This window comes from Myripristis murdjan, chromosome 5, assembly GCF_902150065.1.
Source record: "Myripristis murdjan chromosome 5, fMyrMur1.1, whole genome shotgun sequence".
Taxonomy (NCBI): Eukaryota; Metazoa; Chordata; class Actinopteri; order Holocentriformes; family Holocentridae; genus Myripristis; species Myripristis murdjan.
In genome coordinates, this window is record NC_043984.1 from 28467775 (window position 1) to 28480771 (window position 12997).

Here is a 12997-nt window from a genome sequence, read left to right on the forward strand (position 1 = left end):
CTGTGCAGTTTAAACAAGTCTGAATGATCACAGATATCAGTTGAACAGTAAACAGTCATATAGTCATTTACATGTTTGGCATCTACCAGAAGCTCTTATGCTGAGCAGCTTGCAATAAATGAGTGTGTGGGGGCTCAGTGTGTTGCTCATGGACACTTCAGCAGAACAAATACCATTGTGATTGATACTGTTTTACTCCACTGGTCAGACTATCACATATGCACAGGTGAAGTTACTGTTTGCAGTTTAATAGAAAATAATTTCAGGAAATGCTGTGCTGCTGTTCAAATATGTGAATCAAGGTTGTGCCACAAGAATTTCAATGAGAGCACAGATGCAGAAAGTAATTGTCAGGTGGCATTAATTGAAAAGCCTCTGAATAAAAGTGGTTGACATCCAGGCTTTTGTGAGATTTTTTTTTCTCCAGAATTATCTCAAAGAAAGGCAAGAGAGTTTATTCAACACTGGAGTACACTATTCCATCAGGCTGAATGAAACGCATGATACCGCTTAGTGCTACACCACACTACCATGAGTAATGATGAGGTGGTACTGTAAGCATAAAGGTGGATAAACTATGATCCCCAGCTGGTAATCATCATGAGTCAAACGTCCATAAACATAAACATTTATCTTATTTTCAGAGAGAGAAAAAAACATTTATGAGAGACGATCCTCTTATAACTCAGTTTGTTATTATTTACTGTGTGTAGAGGGTGAATTTAAGTCGAGTAAGCCTAGAAGTCAAGTAAACTCAGTTTTGAACGTCGAAATGTGGGCACAGTGGTTTTAAGTGGGTTTACTCAACATGCTCGGTGCGCAACGCTTTTTTCGGCCAGGTCGGATGGCTGAAGATTATATAAACTCCCAAATATGCACAGGAGGTTTAATAAATTGCCCCACCCTGTAACCGTAAGATTAACCCCATCTTACTTGTCTCTGACCCCATCTCTCCTATGCGCGCTATCCGATTCGCTGTGCGCACTGGACAGCTCCCTCCCTCTCCTCCACCACCGCGCAGAGCTCGACGCGCACAGGCACAACAGATGGTACAGTAATATAGGCTGGAGGAGCGCGAGAATTTGATGTAAAAGTACTTTTATTGCTCAAACTTGCAGGACCGCCAAGTGAATTAGGAGGGGGGACAGTCCGCGGAGAAGCTCGACTTTCGCAGTCACTGGATCCTACGTTTAGTGGAGAAATTTGGTGTCAAGGTAAGTTCTTGTTATTTTTGAGCAGCAGCATGCTGCGCTTACATTTCGCCGTCAGGGAACTCAGAAAAGAATGCGGACAAGGAGAAAAAAAAACAAAGAAGCATCTGCAAAATAGTTGTATCTTTCTTTATCGCTGCGACCAAACGCACAAAACACCATAACTTTGTGGCGATTTTAAGTTTGTTACATAATTTGTGAAGTGAAGAACAATGCATCTGTGGAATGGCGCTCCGTCGTCAATCCGCACACCGTTTGACCCAATACCTTGAACCATGATTAGCCCACATTTTAATATGGATTTCTACATCTTGGGTAAGACACTTCAGTTTCTTCTTCTTAGTTTTGTTATATAATGGATTTGAGCGTCATTGCACCAGTTGTTTCCAAAACTAAATCAAGCGCACTGACAATTTTATCTCTTAGAAGTCATTACTCACAAGGCCACATATAGTGAGAAGTTTATTTTAAAAGGACTTGTGAAGTTTCTTGGTTAACTTATAATAAATAAACAAGCTGATGCTGCACGAGTGACTGACACCTGAAGACTGTGTAGGAAACCGGAGCTCCTCATCATCCTGAAACACAGTTTTGAAAGATAAAATTAGTTACTGTGAAGGCACTTATAGACATTTGAGACTTTGACAACCTCCAGTCTGCTCTGGGGTCACAGGCACAGTTTTTCCACATTCATGCAAGTGCTGATGCTGCAAGTCCATGAGGAGGCTGATGTCACAACACACAGCAACATTTAAACGTGCAATGATAATTTTCAGTGACTTGTTTCCAGCCCCCACTCACTGAAATGCATTTTTTTTTAATCTAGGGGGGAAAAAAATGTAGAGCAGAGAGGCTGGACCGTTTTACAGCTCATCCTGATGTTTTGTGACACTGTCTGTGGGGTGCATTTTTTTTTTTTTTCATTTCCTGTAAGTGGTGACCAGGGTTAAAGATGGCTCAGAAGAGCTGAACTTCATACTGTAAATGTTGACTTCTCTCAGATTGCGATGATAATACAGCGCGTTGCCTCCAGATGCTATTGTGCTATGAATGATTATGATTTTGACTGCAAATCCATAACTTGTTACTATGTATAAATGTAAATAGATGGCTTTTTGGACAGTCAATGGTTATATAATGCCTCATGCAAAAATGCTAATAATAGCTCTTATTCAGAACTCATGCACTGATGACCTTTGTAGACATTAGAATTAATTAGCTACTTGGACATGAGCTGTAATCAGTGTTTTGCATTAATGCATGCAAGAAATGCAAGTTTATAAAGAATAACTCCTGCTACCATAAATTGGTGAGTGAATAGATTAGCCTTTTTACTGCAGCCCACTGTGAGACAGTGACACCGTTCTCTCTGAACTCTTGCATGTTCCTCGCCTCAGAAGAACGTCAATGAGCAGACACTCTGATGTTTTGTTCAGAATCTGTCATGGCCAATCAATAAAAAGAGGCAGCATTTTCTGGGTAATCGATTTGAAGAAACTGTTTTTTTTTCTCACCTAAATTCAAACCCTCAGATCCTTTTTAGATGCAGTACACCCAGCGTGCCGCACTGTGCATTCAGTTTAAAAAACTTGAAACAGACTGCAGCATGTGTGCATTTCTACCATATGTACTCTAAATGCCATTCATCCATATGCCATGTCCTTAAGGCCGTATAAGATGAAGCGTGCACATAGGGTCACAAGTGAGCTGTATCCACTGGGTGCCTATTGTGCATTACCAGAAGGGATCCAGACCCACAGCAGACCCCAGGTGGCCCACAGTAGTAGCTATTGGAAAGCAGAGCAAACTGTCACATAGCCTTACAATTTGTACACAATTAGATCTCCGGGGACTGCAGCTCTAACTCTGTGTTACATCCGCTTTTGGTTGTATGAGCTGCTGGCACGCCGGCAAGGCACTGAGTGTCAAAAAAAAAATGTGAAAATGGGATGATTGCTTTGAAAATGTGATGGCGGATCTACAAATTTGTTTATACTGGTGTACATATTAGGGCCTCAATGATGTTGTGAATTAAAGGAAGTAAATAACTAGAAGGAGAGTTCGTGCTGTGAATAGCTATGAGATGAAATCCTGTAAACCTACTCATTCATTCCCTTTCATTCTCAAGACATTCAGATCTGTGCTCAGTCTAGATCACGTATATCAAACTCATGGCCCATGGTCCAAATCAGGCCCACAGCACAATTATATCTGGCCTGCAAGATGACTTTTGATTTTCTCTTACCTCTGTACCGGTTCCATATTGCCCACAACATGATATTACAAACCCCAACATGCATTGCAGCGTCCTGCATTACCAACACCATAAAACACCTACACCCGCCCCCCACCCCCTCCTCCTCCTGACGATCAGCAGCTTGCATCAAGACAGGAGTTAGCTAGCTTGCTCACCAGCGAGCAAGCCAAAAGCAACGTCACAATGAAAAGTGGACAGTGAAAACAGAAGTTTTCAAGACAGGTGGGAGGCTGAGTACCTGTTGGTTTGCAGTAGAGATAAGCTTGTCTGTCACATATGTGGAGCTGATGTTAGCCGTAATGAAAGAATATAACCGTAGGGAAGATAATGAGATACTTATTGTTATGTATTGTTATGTTTTAAACCATATTACTCAACAAAAATACTAGTTTTCCACTCTAACCAGTTTGGTTTCACATGTCCTTGTTTTGTTTTATAGAAAGCTTCATGTAAAGTTCATGAATCATTATTTTTACACAGATCATATTTTGATCGAAACCACGGGCACTTTGGGTCGTAGGTGTTCTTTAAATATAGACCCCATTTGGCCCTCAAATTGGTTGTGATTTTTTTTTTTTTAATACAGGCCATGTTTTGATTGAGTTTGACACTCCTGGTCTTGATGAAGCAATCCCCCTGCTGATTGTTATTAGTATAGACTTTGCGCTAAGGCATTTGCTGATGACAAGGTCTATCCTATTAAACTTTAAGGTGTTGCTTCTACTGTAAGTGTTCTTTGCCTGTGATTTATTATGCATAACATCTTGTCTCTTTTGTAGCTTCAGTATATCGTTTTTTTTTTTTTTTTTTTAACGTGTACAGGGTTCCTTATACTCTTATTTGTGCCCATAAAAGTTGCTATGGGATCTTGGAGGGTCCTCAATCCTCCTTTGCTGTGCAAAACTCACACCAGTAGCAACTTTACCACCTACAGTAAGCCTTTACAGTATCTAGGGATGCTTGAGTGTGTTGGGTTGCTAACATGAGCTGCATGTAGATAAGGAGATACGCTGAGCAGCATTAGTGGGGCATCAATCGGAATGAAATGCAACAAAATAAATCTTATCAAAAAGATTATCCGATATCTGACATAGCTGTGTTTTTTCCACACACAAAAAGTTCCAGCCAGCAGCAATATTACAACTCTTTTTTCCTCACAAATGGATAATGATGGATGCAGTGGTGTTTTCGCTCCAGAAACTGCAACAGAGTTTGGCTGTTTGTTTGTCCATCTTTATATTTGTCTGTCTGTCTCTCTGTCTAAGGGTATGGTCATTTTCTCTGTGGAGACCCGAGTGCACAGCTTGACACTTAAGATCAGCAATTGTCGCTGGTCGGAGGCAGGACTGACATTATTAGAGTGCCGGAGTTACTCCCAGCGTAGTTTTTCATTAGACTGTCACTTGAGTGATGAGCGTGTTGTGATAATATAAGAATAGCAGGCCTCTGCGTACGAGTGAGGAACTCATATTGTACAAGACAAGCGTGTTTAATGACTTAAATCAGAGATAACATCCAACAAGAGTGGAAGGGTTAGATCTAAGTAATAAGATGAGACCGGTTCTTTTTATGAGATCTGTAGTGTGTGGATTGAGTACAGTCTCTGGCTTTGAAGTGTGGAATCAAAAGCTTGTGGATACTCAGCCACTGCAGAGGCTGACTGTTGTATTGACTTTACATAACCCACATATGAGGTATACTTCATAAATACGGCTTTTTTTTGGCATGTCAACTGTTTTTTTTTTTTTACAATATCGCCTGACTCAAAGAATACATACAAACAAACTGCTACACTGCAGCATTTTTAAACTGCAATCAGAATGAGATTCCTCACGCTCGCTCAAAAGAAAACATTTCACATCAGCTTGCAGGTGTTCTCTGTCTCATAAACGAGCTTTATTTAAATGCAAGACTTTTGAATATCAGTCTTTGCAGAGTAAAACACCCTGCAAAACACATTTCGGGTAAATGCTTAGTTTTGCAAATGCACACGGCCCTCTTGGAAAGGCTCTTTTGCCTGAGCCAATTTGAAATGTTTCAGTTAATGGCCTCTATTATACTGCTGCTGCAGGTTAATTGCTGGCATTGACCACCCACCAAATTCCCCAATAACCGTCCTCACTTGACCCAAGCAGTCTGACAAAAAGAAGCAAAGATTATTCTGACAGCATGAAGCACCATGAAATCGACGGGTTATTTATTTATTTATTTATTTTTAACATGCTGTTGTAGTGCTGCTTGTGCTCACTCCATTTGCGGTGGATCAATAGCCTGCTGCGAGCTGCAAAAGCTCTTCCCCTCGCCAGTGTGAGGAATAAAATAAGGAGGCTACTAAGGTGAATAAATCCTGCAGTGATACTTGGCAGCTGGATTCACTGTAACAGAGTCACTGAACTGTTACCACGCAGCATCTGACAAAAAAGTAGCTTATCTCCTCTGAGAAATGTGATGGAGTGATTTGTCAGGGGGGAATTAATGGAGTACACACTTGAGCGTACGCCATGTGCACAGATGAATGGTCGATTGTCAGTAGCCTTGTTTAAAGTGCTCATCAGTGCACATAGTGACATATGCCGTCCTGGTCTCTGTTGTTTAATTATTTAACATTATGTGTTCGTAAATGTCACTGCCTCTGTGTGGACGCTCATAGGATGCAAGCCAGCCTTCATATCATCAAGTCTCTGTTCAGCTACATTATTGTTGGAATATGGACTTTTGGTCATATTTGGCGCTTGCTGTGATGTGTACATCCACAATGGAGCTTTAGCAAGTAGACAGAGGACAGGGGATTAACCTTTGAAATGGATTAAATACAGCACAGATTAACTAACAACAACAGTTAGAATAACATTAATGATAATGACAATAATAATAATAATCATAGATCAAAATCTTGGAAAAATGTAATGATTGCTTTTCAGAATCAGAGCACTGTGTAGAAATCCAAATCAGTGCTTTTTTTTCAAGTTCTTATTAGGTGCTGACTCTGCAGGCTCATGTAGGATGTATTCAGATTTTTCCGCTAATTCATCATTGCCTCATCTATATTTGTTTCTCATGTTCCTCCTGTCAGCAGCCGCTCTATATCTATGACTTTTTAAAGTAGCATCCATATGGATACGTGCTACCGACGTGGACCCAATCATTGGTCATCATGGCTTATATCAGGTGGTGAGAGCAGAGTCGCAGACGGAAATAGGAAAACAATCAGGTTTGAGAGAGCGAACACCTCTAACATCATAGGGCAATTTGCTTTCTTAATTCAGTCGTGCTTGTGACGTGGAGATAAAGGAGTCAAATACAACGAGGGAGACTGGTTTCATAAGCCGGCGTTAAGACAGAAGCACGGTCCACTGATTGTAAATTGATAGAATCAGGAATCTTCTCTGCTCTGAGTCTTGCTCATCTTGACTGAAAGGGTTACTTATGGCGCCATGCAGCTTCAAAGAGCCACCCTGCCTGGCATCCACAAATAGAAAATTTGAAGGGGAATTTTAAATGGAAATTGATTAATATTTCACCTCAGCATTGATTCATGCTGCCACTGTAGACATTTTCATCTTTCAGCGAGTCGCTTATGCAAAGGGGAGTGGTGACGTTACCAGAGTCTTGATGTGGCGCACCCTCTCCTTTCCCCTGTGCATTCGAAGTAATGGGCCTCTTGTGTGGAGCATTGCTGCCATTTTATGTCATCTCTGTTTGCCAGCCTAGCGGCTTGCTCTGTCATTTTCTCATTCATAACAGGAGTAGAGATAGCAGGAGTTGAAGTGACAAAGGCTATGATGAATAGAAGGTATTTTTTTTTTTTATTGATTTATAGAAACCGATGATATTTGCAGAGTCCTTGTTGAAGAAAAAGGAAGGTAATTTTTAAGGTGAAGTTTTGCACATGTGCTCGAGTACATCGCGTGGTTCTATTTTACCCAGCAGACACTGATGAAATGTGTTGAAATTTCCTGTGACATTTCTCAAAAGCAAATGTTTCTTTTAAGCCGCTGTCAGTAAAAAGAAAAAAAAAAAAAAGATATGAGCTATATGTCACTAGGAACACATGGGTCTTATCTGAGATGAATGATCACAGCTTGACGTGGGAATACGCATACAGACCATTGTTAAGTTTTGTCAATTTTTAGGTCCTGTCATTATCTGGGTGTAGGTATTTCATTTTTGTCCTTGGCACGTCGGGCTCAGGTTGATCTCGAAGCTCCGGCTGTAAATTGTACAGGTGAAGGATGGGGGAAATCCATTTTCATTAAAGTTGCATGACACATCGTGAAGACAGCCAACATTTTGCATGACTACACTGTGGTCCAATCGATGGGTGTGCAAGGCTCCCCCCCTGTGCTGAGGTACTCTGTCACCACTGTGACGGCAGGTAGTGATGTGCTCTGAGTTGCCCCTTAAATCAGAGGTTAATGATGCTCGGGTGGAGGCTCATTGAGATAGACTGGAATAGATAGGTGCTATAGAAACACATTAGGGTTTCAGTAGCTTTCATGATCTCACTTTTCTTTCGTTGAGCTGGATTTGAAGCATGATGACACCCACAGTTTTGTCTGTTTGTTGCCCTCTATGCTATTTTGAAAGATGCAACATTACAGTTTAGCTGCTGGTAAAAAAAAAAAAAAAAAGGGGGGGGGGGGGGGGGGGGGGGGGGGGGGGGGGGGTAGTATAAGCTCAGGCGGAGCTGTACAGAACATTTGCACTTGCATCAAAATTGTTAAAGGAGATCTGTGTCATCTGCAAAGGAGATCTGCATCAAGAGCAAAAAGTTTTTTTGAATTAAAGAAGAGAAATTAGTCAGATATGCCTAGAAGGCTAGACAAATTTCATTGTAACATAAACAATTAGAATGATTTAGAACTGTTTTTTTTTTTTTTTTTTTTTTTTTTTTAAATTTAATTCTGTTCTGTTTTATTCATGGGCATGTGGCATTATTTTCATTGTATCAATCAAAATAGGAATGGGGAACCTGATGAGAAATCTTCTTATTGCTTTTGAGATGTTTGCCTGGGATAATTTGTCTTGAACTTTCTGAGCAGGAGTTTGTCAACATTCATTGCTGGGTCTCATACCTGGGAGCTTTTGGGGACCTGAGAAGCTCCCAAAGATAAAAAATTACCCTGCGCTCGACCTCGAGGAACGTTCTCACCCTTTGGCTGCACCGATCATTTAATGTGTCTGCTCTGTTCACGTAGCGGGAGTGCCGCTGAATAAACCTTTTTACACCTAGATTACACCCAGAGCATGTGTTCGATTTACAGCTTGCACATGAAATCACAGTCCAAACAAGATGGTGAGCTTTACTTTCGAGCCAGGAAGGCAATCAGGTCGATAAACTCTGACCTTTTTTGTTTTTTAGTTTAATCTATTTCATTTCTAACTGGGCTTTTGATAGAAGATGAGTCAGATGAATCAGATGAAATGTTCACAATGTAGATATGAGCTTAGGTAAATTCCTTCATTCTTTTCTCATTGGCCATTAGCCTAAGCCTGGTTATTTTTAGTAGCATTCCAAGCCTATAAATTAATGTAGATATGTTAATACCACTATTAAATACTTAGCACTATAGATTCAGAATATGACTTTAAAACTTTAGGAGTGTGAACCGGTCAAAAGGAGCCCTGGTAGTAAGATTGCTAGTAAGAGTAAGATTGGCAGCAAAAGTTCACTAAATTATGTATGATAAAAAGTGTAATCTGTGTGAAATAATGTATAAAATGTGAAAAGTGCAGGCCTGCTGCTGCCAGTGCCCCGCCAGCGTGTTACATGTCAGAGGAAATGGAAGAACTGAGAGAGCGGGGTTTGCAGATGTTGTCCTGAGGGTGGCGCTAGAGGAAAAGTCATTAACCCTATAAAGCCATTTGTATCATATATGATACACATTTTCAATTCCGTTTTTCGTTTCCAGTTTAATCAATACTTGACTAAAATACTGTTGTATACCTTTGAACACTTCCCCTGTTCACCCTGGACCATACCATTGGCACTTCAAGTACATATCATACACTATATTACCAAAAGTATTCGCTCACCCATTCAAATGATCAGAATCAGGTGTCCTAATCACTTGGCCTGGCCACAGGTGTATAAAATCAAGCACTCAGGCATGCAGACTGTGAAACAAGACATTTGTGAAAGAATGGGCCGCTCTCAGGAGCTCAGTGAATTCCAGCGTGGAACTGTCATAGGATGCCACCTGTGCAACAAATCCAGTCGTGAAATTTCCTCGCTCCTAAATATTCCACAGTCAACTGTCAGCTCTATTATAACAAAATGGAAGCGTTTGGGAACAACAGCAACTCAGCCACGAAGTGGTAGGCCACGTAAAGTGACGGAGAGGGGTCAGCGGATGCTGAAGCGCATAGTGCAAAGAGGTCGCCGACTTTCTGCACAGTCAATTGCTACAGAGCTACAAACTTCATGTGACCTTCAGATTAGCCCAAGTACAGTACGCAGAGAGCTTCATGGAATGGGTTTCCATGGCCGAGCAGCTGCAGCCAAGCCACACATCACCAAGTGCAATGCAAAGCGTCGGATGCAATGGTGTAAAGCACGCCGCCACTGGCCTCTAGAGCAGTGGAGACGCGTTCTCTGGAGTGATGAATCACGCTTTTCCATCTGGCAATCTGATGGACGAGTCTGGGTTTGGAGGTTGCCAGGAGAACGGTACATTTCAGACTGCATTGTGCCGACTGTGAAATTTGGTGGAGGAGGAATTATGGTGTGGGGTTGTTTTTCAGGAGCTGGGCTTGGCCCCTTAGTTCCAGTGAAAGGAACTTTGAATGCTTCAGGATACCAAAACATTTTGGACAATTCCATGCTCCCAACCTTGTGGGAACAGTTTGGAGCGGGCCCCTTCCTCTTCCAACATGACTGTGCACCAGTGCACAAAGCAAGGTCCATAAAGACATGGATGACAGAGTCTGGTGTGGATGAACTTGACTGGCCTGCACAGAGTCCTGACCTGAACCCGATAGAACACCTTTGGGATGAATTAGAGCGGAGACTGAGAGCCAGGCCTTCTCGACCAACATCAGTGTGTGACCTCACCAATGCGCTTTTGGAAGAATGGTCAAAAATTCCTATAAACACTCTCCTCAACCTTGTGGACAGTCTTCCCAGAAGAGTTGAAGCTGTAATAGCTGCAAAAGGTGGACCGACATCATATTGAACTCTATGGGTTAAGAATGGGATGGCACTTCAGTTCATAGTATGAGTAAAGGCAGGTGAGCGAATACTTTTGGTATATAGTGTATATCATACACCAGAAAGGTCGTGTAATAACATATTTTTTAATTTTTTTTTAGATATATATTTTGTTATAGGACTAAATAAAGGGTTCAATTTCAAAAAATTGGAATTTTCTGCCAATTCTTTCATAGTTTAGGCTTTATAGGGTTAAAGCTGACAGGGTCCATCTTCAGGGTAGCATGAATGTGTTTTCCAATTCCATGGCAATCTGCCCGATAGATTATGTGATGACAGATCTGACATTTTGGCCCAAGTGTGGTGTTATAGGAAAAGATTGCTGAGTATTAATTCAAGATGATGATATTCATTCTGATCTTGATCAGAATAATCAAATTAGATTTGCATTAAAATGATAAAATTATTATTTTTTTTTTTTACAGTTATATATAAGCCCATATTCTGTATTGCTATGTTAAGAAATATTTGTGTTGAAAAAGTTGTATTCCCCTCTTTTGCTGTTGTAAAAAAAAATTGAATAAATATTAGTCAATGTTATTTCCAGAGGAATTGTTTTTTATAGTAATCCTCAGTCTGATAACAGAAAAAGTTATAATATTGTGCTCAGTGTGTGATAACAGCAGCAGATCCAGTTCTGATCAAAATTTGGCTTGCTTGTTGATTCTGCTGTAACAAACTTAAGCCCCTTTGGCTGCAAGCCCTGGATAGTCAAAACCAGGAAACAAATAAAAGAAGATCTCACAGCCAGTCTGAATGAAGTCAGAGCCTGTACAGTTTAATAATTTACTCTAAAATATACACACTTAAAGCTCATTTTTGAGAAAAAGGGCTGCACACAACCCTCATAAAAAATATAAATAGAAGACAGCCCATATTTATGTTTGCAGTTATGAACTCTGCAGTGCGTACGCGTGACTGGTGCACAGCTCTCACGCTCAGTGTAACTGGTTGCATTGATTATAGTGGGAGCATTTTTTGTTTTCTGGAGCAGACATGTTACGTGCTCAGAGCAGAGAAAGGGTCAGTGTGTCTCTCGTCAAGTATTAGGACGATGAGTAAATGGACTGAAGAACTGGAGGGGATTTTGTTTTTACCAACAGAGGCTAAACGAGTTGAAAGAGGAGTGATTTGCTCACCTGCATGTGCTCACTTAATTAGACTGAATTTTGCTTTAATCTGCTGGAACAAATCTATAAATAAAATACACTTTGCAAAATTTCTGTCAGCAGATTAAAGGAGGAGGGCAATTAGGAAAAAGAAACAGGTGGTGGATATGAAAGAGCAGATGAGTTCTGAAAATAATTGAAAACAACTGCTCCTGCTCCTCTCTCGTGAACAGCACTATAGTAGTACTCATCCATGTGGTAATGCGCATGAATGTTTTATCTGTATTTGCTGCTTGAAGACATAAACAGACCTTTTGGATTCCAACAGATGAGCAGGAAAAAAAACAAAAAAAACAAAAAAACAAAAAAAAAAACAAGGGCCTCCTAAATTTAGCACTGTGGCAGCAAAACATACATCCTCCTCCTCTGAAGCAAATGTTGCTTTTCTCTGCATTCAGCAGGAACTGTACTGTACTATGATGCCACATTGAAGGACTTTGTAACCAAGGCAACAAACAACAGGCACAGAGAATGGTCAGATTAGCTGGTGAAGTGTGAAGAGGGAGCATTTCAGATTTTACATAAAGCAATACGGCCCAGCCATCTTGTATTAAGACCATCCGCTCAAAATGGCAACAAGTCCTCTCACCTTGGTGGAAATCACTTGCTATGGCTTTTTTTTTTTCCTAAGGGAGTTTTTTTTTTTTCCAAGTCAGCTTACTGCCTCTCAGTAGTTTTCAAAGTTGCATAAACACACACTGCATTTTTTTTTTTTGCTTGACAGCCAAATGTAGGTATTTTATGCCAAGCAGGGGGTATTTGGCTATATGATGTGGCACAGCTGAACATGAGGCAGGAGGAGCGCTGATCACAGTCTTCAGGAAAGAGCGTGGTGGAGGTGGATGCCTCCATTAGTGACAAGGATTCACACCTCAGTCATTCATCTCACCACCTCCTACCGCACTGACCCCTATCAGATGTTCTGAGTCACCTGGCTCCTCGCCACTCCTCTCTGCTTGTTCCCTCGGCGTGTTACGTGAGTCTCTCTCTCTCTCTCTCTCTCTCTCTCTCTCTCTCTCTCTCTCTCTCTCTCTCTCTCTCTCTCCTCACGGAGCAGCAGCACACCAACACACCAAGAAGCGATTAACTGTATCACTGCCTAGACAAGGCAAGAAAACAGAGGAAAGTATATTTAGATACAGACTGCTAC

At 41.0% G+C, this 12997-nt stretch overlaps 1 protein-coding gene across 1 annotated transcript in view; it reads left to right on the forward strand.

Moving 5' to 3' along the window:
* Positions 1–1058: 1058 nt before the first annotated feature.
* The window catches only part of camkvb (CaM kinase-like vesicle-associated b), a 40677-nt gene continuing 28738 nt past the window's right edge, over positions 1059–12997 (forward strand). The window contains exon 1 of the mRNA XM_030050606.1: positions 1059–1214. The gene's annotated coding sequence lies outside the window, so the exon portion shown is untranslated. The remainder of the gene's footprint in view (positions 1215–12997) is intronic.